General features: G+C 44.6%; 1 long non-coding RNA gene across 2 annotated transcripts in view; it reads left to right on the top strand.

Moving 5' to 3' along the window:
- The first annotated feature begins 10397 nt into the window (after positions 1 to 10397).
- LOC109552040 (uncharacterized) overlaps positions 10398 to 13020 on the top strand; it is a 95962-nt gene continuing 93339 nt past the window's right edge. Inside the window, exons 1-2 of one of the 2 annotated variants that reach the window (XR_012334576.1) lie at positions 10401 to 10582; positions 12014 to 12156. This is a non-coding gene — a long non-coding RNA (uncharacterized lncRNA). Of the gene's footprint in view, positions 12157 to 13020 lie in introns of both variants that reach the window. The other variant, XR_012334575.1, reaches the window with a different exon arrangement.

The raw sequence follows: 13020 nt of genomic DNA, 5'->3' as shown, positions 1-13020 counted from the left end.
GCCTGCCCTTTACCTTTCTAAGGAAGAACCCTAGGAGGAATGCAGGTTGGGGGAAGCTACAGCCCCTGTTCTTGCTGGATGCTTTGAATGTGTGTACCTGAGGGGCCTGCAGGGGGGAGGTAACCTTTCAGTGACTTACCAGTGCCCTCAGGATGAAGTCTCAACTCTGTGGGGGCCTACAAAGCCAGAATAATCAGGTCCTCGCCCACCTTTGCAACCTCACCTCTTCAAACTCCCACACCCCACTCACTTCACTGCTCCTCCATTTTGTCTTTAATGTGTGCACGTCTTTTTACTTGCACATTGTGCTTGTAACATTGCTACAACCTAGTTTTAATTTACACACGAGGTATTCTGTTCTGTACCTCCATAAGTTTCTTCCACCCTAACCTCTGCACTTCCACCCCACGCCCTTGATAACTGCACTCCAGCTCTGATTGCCAGCAGTCAGTTCTTGGGGTGTGTCCTGCTCATCCTGATTTAAACTTCCAAAGATGCTACTCCCCAGCCTGCACCTGCCTTGCACCCACTTAGTTGTATGGTTTCCTTGTGCATTTCCATGTGAGTTGTCTGTGAGCCCTGGGAGGGCAGGGACCATGTCTGACTATCCTTCGCGCTCGTTAAGAACATATTGAATAAATTGTCTATGCAGTAAACATGTACAGGGAGCTGGGGCTCAAGGAGAGGGCAGGGCTGGAAGTGGGGATGGAAGGGTCATCAGCAGACAGCCGGTACCTTGAAGACCTGGGTGTGGCTGAGACATCTCTGGAGGGAGTTGAAAGGCTACAAAGCTGTGTCCTTTGCTAGAGGTGACTCAGCCCTTAGGGCTATGAGGCAGGTGGCTACCCACCCACTCCCACCCCCCTCAAATACTCAGCTGCACTGTCTCCTGTGGCTGCTGGGTGATAGACCTTGCTGGTCCCAAGGAATCACTTCTTCCACTGCCTCCTCCTTCCTGCCTCTAATCCTCTAGGTAGGTCCTCAGGAGACAGGGAGGTCCCTGTGACCTACAGTGGAGTTCTAGTTTTCTCTCTCTCTCTCTCTCTCTCTCTCTCTCTCTCTCTCTCTCTCTGTGTGTGTGTGTGTGTGTGTGTGTGTGTGTGTGTGTGTGTGTGTGTGTGTGTCTCAGTCTCTCTCTGTCTCTCTCTCTCAAGTCTTCTAATTTGTGAAATGGGGGCATTAGACCAGAGAACTCCACTACCTTCAACATTCCTTAAGCTAGTTTCTAGAAGATGCTGCCTGCTGATCAGGGAACTGGGTAGAGTTGAGCACTAGTTAATGAGGGTCTCTCAGGCTGTCTCAGTTTGCATCCTGCTGGGCTGTGTATGAGGGAAACCAGACAGGACAGAGACCAGAGCAGGGAGTTGGCAAGGGCTGGAGAGGGGGCTTAGAGCAGGGAGGCCAATGGTTGACAGGGTTTGGGAGGCAGGAAAAGAAGGAGAAAATAAGGGAAAACATAGGAGAATAAAAAGAATCAAATAAGTGATATGTTTTCTCTAGAAAAGCATCTCCCTGTCCTGGGATGGGCTCACCAGATGTTCCCCAGATGTTGCTGGTGATGAGAAACATCTTCCTCTGGGATCACAAGTAAGCTCTTCCTGTTGGTAGGGAAATGAAGGGTCTGTTCCAAGGCAAGGAGGGTGGGTCTGGAGCAGCATCCATCTGTGACTATGGCACATACATAGGCAAAAACACACCCACACACCCTCAGGGAATTTTTGAATACTTTGGAGAGTCCCACAAGTTTCTCAAACATTCAGCATCCATGGACCACCCAATTTTAGGTAAATAAAAAATTACTACTAGTTTTAAATAGATTTTTTAAATTAAAAATTAATGATGCACTTCCATCCGAAAGATTAAAATTAAAAGGACTTTTTTTTAAGTACTAAATGCAGCAGGATTGAGAATTCATCAGATTTATCATACATTGTTGTTGGGAGGGTAAACTGATACAGTTTGGAAAATAATTTGGCAGTACCTACTAAGGCCAGACTCTATGATCTTATAATTCTACTGCTCTGTATATTCCCAAGAGAAAAAAAGGTGCTTATGTCCATGAAAGACACTTACAAGAATGTTATGGCAGCTTTATTCATAACAGCCTGAAACTAGAAACAACGCAAATGTCCAATAGGTGACTGAAAACAACTACGATTTATCCTACAATGAAATATTACACAGCAATGAAAAAGAACAATTGCCTCACATAATGACAAGGATGAATCTTTAAAACATTATGTTGAGTAAAAGAAACCAAGCACGAAAGAGGAATAACTATGATTCCATTTATTTATATGAAGTTTAAAAATAGGCAGAACTAAAGCACAGTGACAGATAATATTACCTTTGTGAGTATTGACTAGGAAGGGTGACGAGCCTTCTGGGGTACTGGAGATGTTCTATATCTTATTCTGGACAATGCTTGGACAAGCATATACATATGTAAAAATTCAAGGTCTACTCTTAAGATTTGTTTATGTCACTGTATGTAAGTCTAACCTTGATAAAAGGAGGGGAGGAGGGGATGACAATCATAGTGCCATAACTGTGAAAGGGATGCGGTTGTTCTCAGCTGTCCACCAGTAAGTCTACCTCCTGACCAGTGAGGGATACCTGGGGCTCACAGGTCGGGTTTAGCTCTTTAGGTTTCTCTCCATCTAAATTACTGTAAGAGTTTTATTCCACCATGATTCTTAGGTGCAAGGAGGTTCATGGTTTTTGCATCTAAGGGTTTTATAGTTTTAGCTCTTACATTTATGTCTTTGATCGATTTTGAGTTAACTTTTGTATATGGTATAAGGTCAGAGTCAAGCTTCATTCTTTTGCATGTGAATAGCCAGTTTTCCCAGCACCCTGGCTGAAAAAATATTATTTTTCAAAATCAAATCAAAGCAGCTAAGTCCCAAGGAGAACTTCAACCTCAGTCAGCAGGGACCCTCTCCCATATGCTGCCTCCAAAGTTTGTCTGAGGAGTGGGGATGCCTTCTCTGTCCTAGATGGCCTGGCTCTCTGATATTCAGTCCATGTTTTCTGCTCATGGGTAGCATGCCCCTATCCACGCCTATGGATTCACAGAGAGTAGGTGGGCTCTGCTGTTTCTGAGCCAACCTTGGTTGTGGGAAGGGAAGGAAGGAGTCTTTAGTGAGACTGGGAATGGGGACTAAGTCCTGTCTCCTTAGGAGGCTCAAACATCCCTCTGGGGATAACCTCAGCCTACCACCTCCTCCTCTGCCCAGTCCTGGGGAGCATCCTGTTCCTCTCCACCTTGGCTCCTCCTCCTCTCCCTCAAAGGAACTCATCTCTCCAAGCCCCCATCCCTCCACGTACCCTAGTCCCTCAAACAGGCTAAAGGTGTGGCTCCCAGGCCAGCAGCGTCAACATCACCCGAGAACTTGTTAGAAATGAAGATTATTGGGTCCTCCCCAGACCCACTAATCAGAAACTCTGGCAGCGTGGCCCCAGCAACCTGCATTCTAACCAGCCCTCCATTGATTCTGATGCACATCAAAGATTGGGACCCACTGAGCTAAGGCTGTGGAAAGCGAAAACCAGGAGAGGGGAACGTCTTCGAGCACATTTCCTGAACATTCTTGTTCATCTGAACTAGAAGACTTTTTAGTGTAGATCTGTGGATTGAAAATCTAAGCAGTTGAGTTCTGGGTCAAAGGATTTTGACTGATATTGCCAAATCGCCCTCCCCAGAGTTGCACCAATTTTACTCTCAACCAGTAGTATTTGAGCATGCCTGTTTCCCAACACCCTCCCTGGCACTGAGTGTTATCAAACTTATTGATCTCTGCCAATCTGATAGGAGAAACCAAGAAGAGATCTTACTGTTTTAATTGCATCGCTCTAATTATGAGTGAAATTGAGGCTCTTATAAACCGTTTGTGTTTCCCTCTAAAACCACGGGTTTATATTCTTTACTTATCTTGTGTTGTTTTAGGTCTTTGAGGATTAGGGGGATGAGCCCTTCTGTCTGTCACACATGTGGCACTTAATCCTGGTTTGCTTTTTACCCAGGTTGATAGTATGTTCTATCATACAGAAGTTTTAAATTTTTATGTAGCCAAATTTCTTAAATATTGACCTTAGGGATCCTGGTGTTTGTGTGTTGCATTCCCTATCAGGATGCGTTGGGTCTTCGTTGCTGCGTACGGGCTTTCTCTAGTTTCAGCGAGCAGGGGCTACTCTTCGTTGCAGTGCGCAGGCTTCTCATTGTGGTGCCTTCTCTTACTGCAGAGCACGAGCTCTAGGCCCATGGGCTTCAGTAGTTGTGGCGCATGGGCCTGGTTGCTCCGCGGCATGTGGGATCTTCCTGGACCAGGGCTCGCAGCTGTGTCCTCTGTATTGGCAGGGGGACTCCCAACCACTGCGCCCTTTACCAGGGAAGCCCTTTACGGTCTTATTTTTAAATATATAAATCCTTTACCCATTTGGAATTTATTTTGACTTAAGGTATGGTATAGGGTTTCCATTTTATTTTTTCCCCCAAATGATTTATTTTCCTACCACCTTTTTCTTTTAATTCAAATGTCACCTTAAACAGAAATTGAATTCTCATGTGTTCTGGAGTCTGTTTCTAGTTCTCTACTCTGGTCCACTGGGTTGTCTATTTCATCTTTGGGTACCAAATTGCCTTACAAATTACAATTTCATAATGTGTTTTGTCATCTGATAGGTGTAGCCCCATCGTGTTACTTTTCTTTTACAGGGCTTTCCCGGCCCCTTATTTAATTCCCCGTTTGAGTTTCATATCATTTTTTGACAAGCTCCCCACCTTAAAATCCTATATTTTAGTTAGAATCACATTGAATTGATACATTAATTGAGCATTGATGTTTTTATAATATTGGGTCTTTCTATTCAAAAGGTCAGTATAGAATGTTCCCTGTATAATTTTAATATTCATAAAGGCCCTTATATGTCTTTTAAGTATTGTTCTGAATATTTTATCTTTTTGATTGCTATTATGAGTGCAATTGCTATTATATATTCTGGTAAATTGTATTTTTTATGTAGAGGAAGGCTACTGAGTTTTGTATATTAAGCTTTGTAAACTGCCATCATTTTGAACTCTCTTATTGTCTGTTGTGCATTGTCAGTTGTGCATTTTTCAGTCATATCATCTATGCATAATTTAGCTATTCTGTTATGGTTTTGTTTGTTTTAAGCAGGAATTGATGTGGGATATTTTTCAAATGTCTTTTTGGCATGTATTGAGATATTATATAGTTCTTCTCTGATCTATTAATATGGTCAGTTTTATTACAAATTCCCTAATGTTGGGCCACCTGCATTACTAGAATGAACTTACTTGGATATGATGAATGATTCTTTGAAGGTATTGTTGATTTATATTTGCTAGTATTTTATTTGAGATTTTTGCACCTCACGTTCTATCATATTTAATTACTAATTACTATTTGGATTCCCCACATTCCTCCTTATCTTTTGTTTCTTACTAGGTCATGAGCCAATGAGGTCAGTTAAAATGTACTCAATGTTTCATCCAATTTCTCTTTGCATTTTCTGTATGTATACTGTTATTCTCAACTCTCATATCTTATTCTTGGTTTTGAAGCTATGCTAGAGATTTCAAAAAACTAGATTCTTAACGTGGATACTGCTGTCTTTCCTGTTTAACTTCCTTTTCTCTCATTTAGCATTTTTATTTTGAATTTGACCTTGACTGATAGTAACATTGCAGCCTCAGCTCAGTATTTTCTTGTATACCTTGGTTTATATTTTATTTTTAACTTTTCTGAGTGATTCTGGTAAAGATGCATCTCTTCTATACAGCATACAATAGAACATTGTTTTATGATCTCATAATCTTTTTTTCTGTTATAATATGGGTTTATTCTATTTACATTTCTTGATATAACATGTATTATGCTTACTTCTGTCATCTTATCTTCTGCTGCTATTTTAATGCTTCCTCTGTTTTCTATGTTTTACATGCATTTTTTTGTTTTCTTTGATATGTATGTGTGTGTGCTCACATGTGTTTGTATTTTTGTCTGATGATTTGAAGTTTTATAGTCTGTTTTTAATTTTTCTAGTGGTTGCCTTTATATTGATTTATTTCTCTGCCAAGAGAAGAAAACCTTCAAATGTAGGGAAAGAGTCATATTCTCAAAGGCTGAGCCTTGGCACCACAGTTCTGTCTTCAAATTCTTGATATCCTTAGAATCACACAAACAAAAACCAAAAAACAAAACAAAATTCTTGATATCCTCAACATGAAAAATAGTGATAGTCTCGCCCTGAAGCCAAAGGTTCAGGGTAACCAAGATACTGAACGTGCCACTGAGATGCTTCTTGAGTGAGTGAGCCACCTGTGGCAAAGAGCTATCGGTACCACAAAGGGACGCTGTATCTCATCTCTTATTTCAAAACCTCATGTGAATATCTTTCCCTCAACAGCCAGCATACTTTGTTCAACAGTGTCTTTTACTTGCTGTCCATTTCTCCACACAGTATTCTGAAAAGGCATAGTCGGAGAGGCATGAATAGAGGGCATTGACTTTTCTTGCTATTTGTTTCTACACATATCGAGATCAGGAGCCAGATTGTTGCCTGACAGCTGGTCTTTGTGAATACAGTGGTGTGTGGTTGGTGTTCAGATGCAAGTTGTGTATGTGTGTGTGTGTGTGTGTGTTTTCTTTTAAATCTGACAGTCAGTGTACCATCAGATAATGGCACTCTCAAAACAGGATCACTTTAGGAAAGCTTATTTACAATGGTACTACTTACAAACATGTAGGTGTAGGAGCACCCCAAGGGATGGTGCAATAACCTGGACGAGCAGCAGCAGAGCTGTTACCACCAATAGACCTGAAGGGAAAATGTGGGGTGAAGGGAGAGGTCACTAGAAGGGAGGGAACTGAGTGGGCTGGCTGCCTTGGGAGGACCAGTGGCCCCCCACTGGAGGATACATCCAACCCATGGAGACTCACAGGCAGGAAACCAAAGAACTAAATACCTGATCTCATTTGCTTCCCTCTCCTGTCCCTGCTGGATCTCCCCATGGCTGAACCCAACTGGAAACCAGAAGCTCATTCATCTAATCTTGCAAAGGAATTCAGTGAGACATAGAACAAAAAGTCAGCAGGTACATTTCCTTCCTGTGTTTTTGGAAAGTATGTGGCAAGCTGACACATCAGTGGTACACCCATTAGGAATGCTTTCAATTACCAATAATAGAGAATGCACTACAGTTTACTTGTGTACTGTAATGGGAAGGCTGGAAGGTGGCAGCCACTGACATTCAATAGTGTCAGTGCTGGTATCTCTAGAATTCTCTCAGCCTTTACCTTGTGCTGGTTGCTTCATAGGTGCAAGATGGCTGCCCAGGTCCAGGCATCATGACCATAGTTAAGTCAGGAATAAGGGGGAAGGGGGGGGGGTACCAGCATGTATACCCATTTTCTGAAAACAAAACAAAACAAAAAATTTTCATAGATAGAAGTACCCTCAGCAGACTTTTCATCGTATTTAATAGGCCAGAACTGGGTCTCATGTCGCAGCAAAGGAGACTGGGAAAGTGGGAAATGGGCTGGTCATGATTGATTTAGACCACTTGTAATTAATTGCCTGAGATTGGAGACCTTGGTGTATGGATCAAAATCAGGAAAGAAGGGACGGAATAAATTTCTGGATCAACAATGAACAAGGTTTGCCACAAGTGGTTTGTATTCAACAACAAAGCCAACTGTCCGCTAGTACTCACTTAGGACAGCCATTGCTCTTTCACACTATGTGCCATTTATTTCATGTGACATCCAAAAGTATTGTTTGGGGACTTCCCTGGTGGTGCAGTGGTTAAGAATCCGCCTGCCAATGCAGGGGACACGGGTTCGATCCCTGATCCAGGAAGATCCCACATGCTGCGGAGCAGCTAAGCCCATGTGCCACAACTACTGATCCTGAGCTCTAGAGCCCGCAGGCCACAACTACTGATCCCACGTGCCACAACCACTGAAGCCCGCACGCCTATAGCCTGTGCTCCACAACAAGAGAAGCCACCACAATGAGAAGCCCACGCACCGCAACGAAGAGTAGCCCCCACTGGCCACAACTAGAGAAAGCCCGTGCGCAGCAATGAAGACCCAACACAGCCAAAAATAAATAAATAAATTTATAAAAAAGAAAAGGAGTCACCATTTTAAAAAAAAGAATGAAAATATTAAAAAGTCAAGTAAATAAAAAGACTCATTTAATTAAAAAAAAAAAGAGTGTTGTTTGATCAAGTAATCTTGCCAGGAGCTTGCTCTGCTTTTCCTCAATAGTTTATGGCTCAATTTACATGTCATAGTTTGAAGTGTGTAGGTTTTCACTGTAAGTTGGACACCTTTAATGATGCCTCTCTGGTTTTGATCTTTTCTCTGTCTTTAGTGACAAAATGTATCTTGAACACACTGGACAGTATTATTTTACCCATATTATGGGAAGACTTGATTGGTTTTCTAACTAGCTTACGGGATCTGATGTGAAGAGGATGCAAAAGTCTCAGTGGGCTTCCTGCCACTCTTTGACAGAGTTTCATAAGAGATGATGCCTCCAGGGCAAAATGATTACCAGCTAACAGAATCCCAGTTTCAGATATTCATTCCCATATCTGTCTTTCTGAGTCACACTTCTTTTTCTCCTTGTGTAAAATTATCTCATTCTACACACTCATTTACTCTGGGATATATGATCATATTTTATATTGCAGTATTTTTTTTGCTATTTTCAATATTATTTTTATACTTTAATGAACCTCTTTTTTTTTTTTTGCGGTACACGGGCCTCTCACTGCCGTGGCCTCTCCCGTTGCGGAGCACGGGCTCCAGACGCTCAGGCTCAGCGGCCATGGCTCACGGGCCCAGCCGCTCTGCAGCATGTGGGATCCCCCCAGACCGGGGCACGAACCCGCGTCCGCTGCATCGGCAGGCGGACTCCCAACCACTGTGCCACCAGGAAAGCCCAGTGAACCTCTTTCGAACTACTGATCCATCTTTATGATTTGGGGCCATACTACCATATAATAGTAACAATAAAATGGAAATATAACACATGTAAACAATCACATGTAAATGGTGTGAAAAATCTCTTAGCAAGCTAAATTAGACTCCATGGCATTCTCTTTAGTATGAACTGAGCTGAACTGGCCAACTCACTTCTCGTGGTACAGGTGTGCCTACAAGACCATGATGATGATTACAAAGGTAATGGGATTTCTGTGGAAATGATCACTGATCTCACATTTATGAAATGTGAACAAAATTGCTTGTCTGTGTAGCAGACCCTGCCATGCCCCACTCATATCCCATTACACTCACAATTCTCACATGTGTCGATGATGGTTTCTATGGGACCAACAGGGATGTCATCCAGTGGAAGTGGAGCACGATATCCAAGGCCAGCTCCTGCAAGAGGAAATTCATTTCTATACCATCTATCGAGCTCTGCAGTGAACAGGGCCCTAGGTTCACTGGGAAGCGATGAAGGGCTGAGATCTTAACGAATCAAATGAATCCTTGCTCTCCCACATGGAGCTGATAGGTAAGAAGTGAGATAATTCACTTACTAGAAGCTAGAGTATACTAAGGGCCACAATAATAACAGCTGTGATGGTTTAAAAACATGGCTGCAAATTCTTTCACACTTATCAAAAGAGGGAATCTAATTCCTCTCCCCTTGAATATGGGCCAGCCTTAGTGACCTATCATGAACAAAATGTGCAAGAAGTGATACTGTATGATTTCCAAGGTTAGTTAGTAGGTGATAGAGCTACTGTACGCGCAACTGTTAGGTCAAAGGGTATGTTCATTTAAAATTCTGATCCTAATGCCAGGTTGTTCTCCATTTCTCTCCCACCCCTCCGCCTCCCAAAAGTGGATAAACACTCCTTTTGGATCAGTATACTGGTTTCAACTGGCATTTCTATACTATGGGAGAAGTGAAGCATCTTTTCCCTTGGAACCTCTCTTGGGGTCAGAAGACCCAGCTGGAGACAAGCGTGGGACTCAGGGGAGCCAGGGGGCCCCCGCCAACAATAGCCACGGCTCCACTTGCTCCCCCCTGCTCCCCTGTTTTCGGCGCTTTCCTTCCTCCCCCACAAGCTTCAGATTCCTGGAACCAGGCTCGGTGACCTCACGCCGGTGACTTCACATCCGGGACCTTCTGGGAATTCTCAGCAGCACTTTTTCGTAAGAAAACTAACGGGAGAGGCGGGTGGGGAGGAGGAAGGGGGTGCGTCAGGGGAGGGCCGGAGCTCCCCGCTCAGAGGCAGCTTCCTCCTTCCGGTCGGGGGTGGGTGGAGCTGGCAGCGGCGTGAGGCCGAGCGGCCGCCTGCTAGACCCGAGGCCCCGCCCCCCACGCCCCCACGCTCCCCCACGTCCCCCCACGCCCCCCACGCCCCCCACACCCACCGCGGCCGGGTGCGCGCGCCAACCCGGGACTAGCGGCCAGGCGCCCGTCGCTACAGGTTTGGGACCAGGGGCCAATTACCGGGGGCCCCTAGGCTGAGCCTCTGCCAGAATTTTCTTCCGAAGTTAGATAGTTGTCTAACTTGGCGGCTCTGCCACAGGTGGGGAGCGGGTACCTTCATGAGGGAGAAAAAGTGTGTGTGTGTGTCGCTGACTCGCAGGTACCAACAGTAGTGGGGGAGGGGGGACACGTACAAAACCGAAAGTTTACAACGGCGTTTTCCAAGCTACAAAACTGCATAAAGTTGAGAGGTCAGAGAAGGACACCCTCCATGGCTTCTGCTTCCTTGAAAAGGTTGCCTCAGAGCTGTGTCTTCAACACCAAGCTTACAGAAATGAACCGGAGGGGGAAATGAGGGGGGCTGCATTATGACTTTCGTAAGCCTTAGGCACTTGGGCTTTCATGGGCTCCTTCCTCCGTAAAAAAATATTTAAGAATATATTTAATAACTGTGGTGGTTACTGATGTTATATACTAAACCATTTTCTTCTACCCAAAAGTTCTTTTTTTCCTGTTGATTTTAAAAGAAGAATATTTTCATGGGCCCATCAAGTATTGTGGGCCTGAGGCTCCATCCATGCCTGCTGTGCCCAGTGGGTAAGCTGACCTTGGACAAAGCCAGGGTGGTGTGACAAAGCCTGGATAGAACATTAAAGGACCTGGAAGGTCTGATTCTCTTGGGGGAATGGAGTGAGAGAGGCTATAAACACAGGCGGCAGCTGAACAAGAAGGGCCTTGAATGACGGGAGGAGTGTGGATTTTATGGTGGAGGTGGTGAGGAGCCATTGCAGGGCTGGACTGGAGGATTGATAGTTTGGGGGTGGCACTGGAGGTGGGAAGGGCATTGGGATCGCTGTCGCTGTAATGACATCCAAACTCTTCCTAAGCCACAGTGGAGATGGAAGGGAGGGGGAAGGGTAAGCCACAGATTGATGTGAGGAGGTGGGGCCTGGAGAAGCCTGGGTTGACTTCTCTGGCTCATCCCTCCTGGACAGGAGAAAACAAGAGGAGAAACTGTACCGGCTTCAGGACTTTGGGAAGATCAAATGGAGGGTTCTTCACCAGTCACAAAGCAGGGAGAGTTTGCATACCTTAATAGGTGTGTGGCCGGCTTCAGGGCCACCTCTTGCCCAGGTGGCCCAGAAGACAAAACCACAGTCCTCACCTGGGCATTTCCAGAGTTCAGAATGAGAAGAAACAGACTGGGTTTTCAACACCTCTTACAGTAGAACACTGTTCCAGAATCTCATTTGGCTACATGTTGCTCAATCCCCAATAACTGCCCTTTCTCCCCAACCCTGCAGTCCCTGCCAGAAAACAAAAAACAAACAAAAAACTATACGTGATTCCCACCTTCCAACGCAAACACGGCTTCCTCCAGAGCAGACCAGGCCAAAATCAAGGGCTGGGATAGGAACTATACTTACAGGGAGAAGAACTGGACTCAAATGACTCCTTGAAAGACAAACCTTCATTTATTCACTCTAAAACATGGATTGAGCACCTACTATGTGCTTTTGTACCATTCTAGGCACTGGAGATGCAACAGTAAACAAATGAGAAGTGGTTGGCATGGAGATGATACTCCAGTGGAGAGAGATTTGCCTGTGGAGATGGCACTTTCCAAAGTTGGCCACATAGTCTTCTAGAACGTTGCCTCTTCCTCATCAAAAGGTAGTGTCTAATACCCCTTCCATTCAATATACACAGACTTGTGACTTACTTGTAACCAACCTAATGCAGAAGTGATTGTGTGTGACTTCTGAGGCTAGATCATAAAAGGCAATGCAGCTTCTGCCTTGTTAGTTGGGACACACGCCTTTGGAAATGAGATGCAACACAGGAAGTCCAACTACCCTGAGACTCCCATAATGTGAGGAGGCCCAGGCAACACGGGGAGGCCACACATATGTGTTCTGGCTGACATTCCAGCTGAGGTCCCAGCCAGTAGCCAGCATCAACTGCCAGACATTTGAGTGAGTGAGTGAGTTTTCAGATGTTTGCAGACCCTAGCTGTCATATTACCCCCACCCTTTGAGACTTTCCAGCTGAGGCCTCACACATCATGCCCACTGTGTTCTGTCCAAATTCCTGACCCACAGAATTCATGAGCACCATAAAATGGTTTTTTAAACCACTAAATTTGGGGTGGTTTGCCATGCAGGAATAGTATGCAGAACACTGACAATAAACAAGCAAATATGTGAGCAAGATACTTTTCTACTGTGATAGGTTCTCAGGAAAACAAACAAAAATAGCACAGCATGATAACTTGGAGGAAGGCCGCTATAGATGGGGAGTGGGTGGGTGTCGGGATAGGTGGGGGAGGCAGAGGAGGTATGGATCAGGAAAGTTCTTTCTGGAGAGACATTTGAACTGGAATGTGAGTGAGAAAGAGCCCAGCCACTAAAGATCTTGCATAAGAGACTTCCTAGCATAGGGTACAGCAGGTGCAAAGGCCCTGAGGCAGGAATCAGCTTGGTGTGTTCTGTGAAGATCAGGAAGGCCAGTGTAACTAGGGGGATGTGGGTGAGAAGG

The sequence above is a fragment of the Tursiops truncatus genome, chromosome 10 (assembly GCF_011762595.2).
Source record: "Tursiops truncatus isolate mTurTru1 chromosome 10, mTurTru1.mat.Y, whole genome shotgun sequence".
NCBI classification, from domain to species: Eukaryota; Metazoa; Chordata; class Mammalia; order Artiodactyla; family Delphinidae; genus Tursiops; species Tursiops truncatus.
Note: the sequence above shows the minus strand (reverse complement) of the source record. Positions and strands in the feature narration are given on the sequence as shown.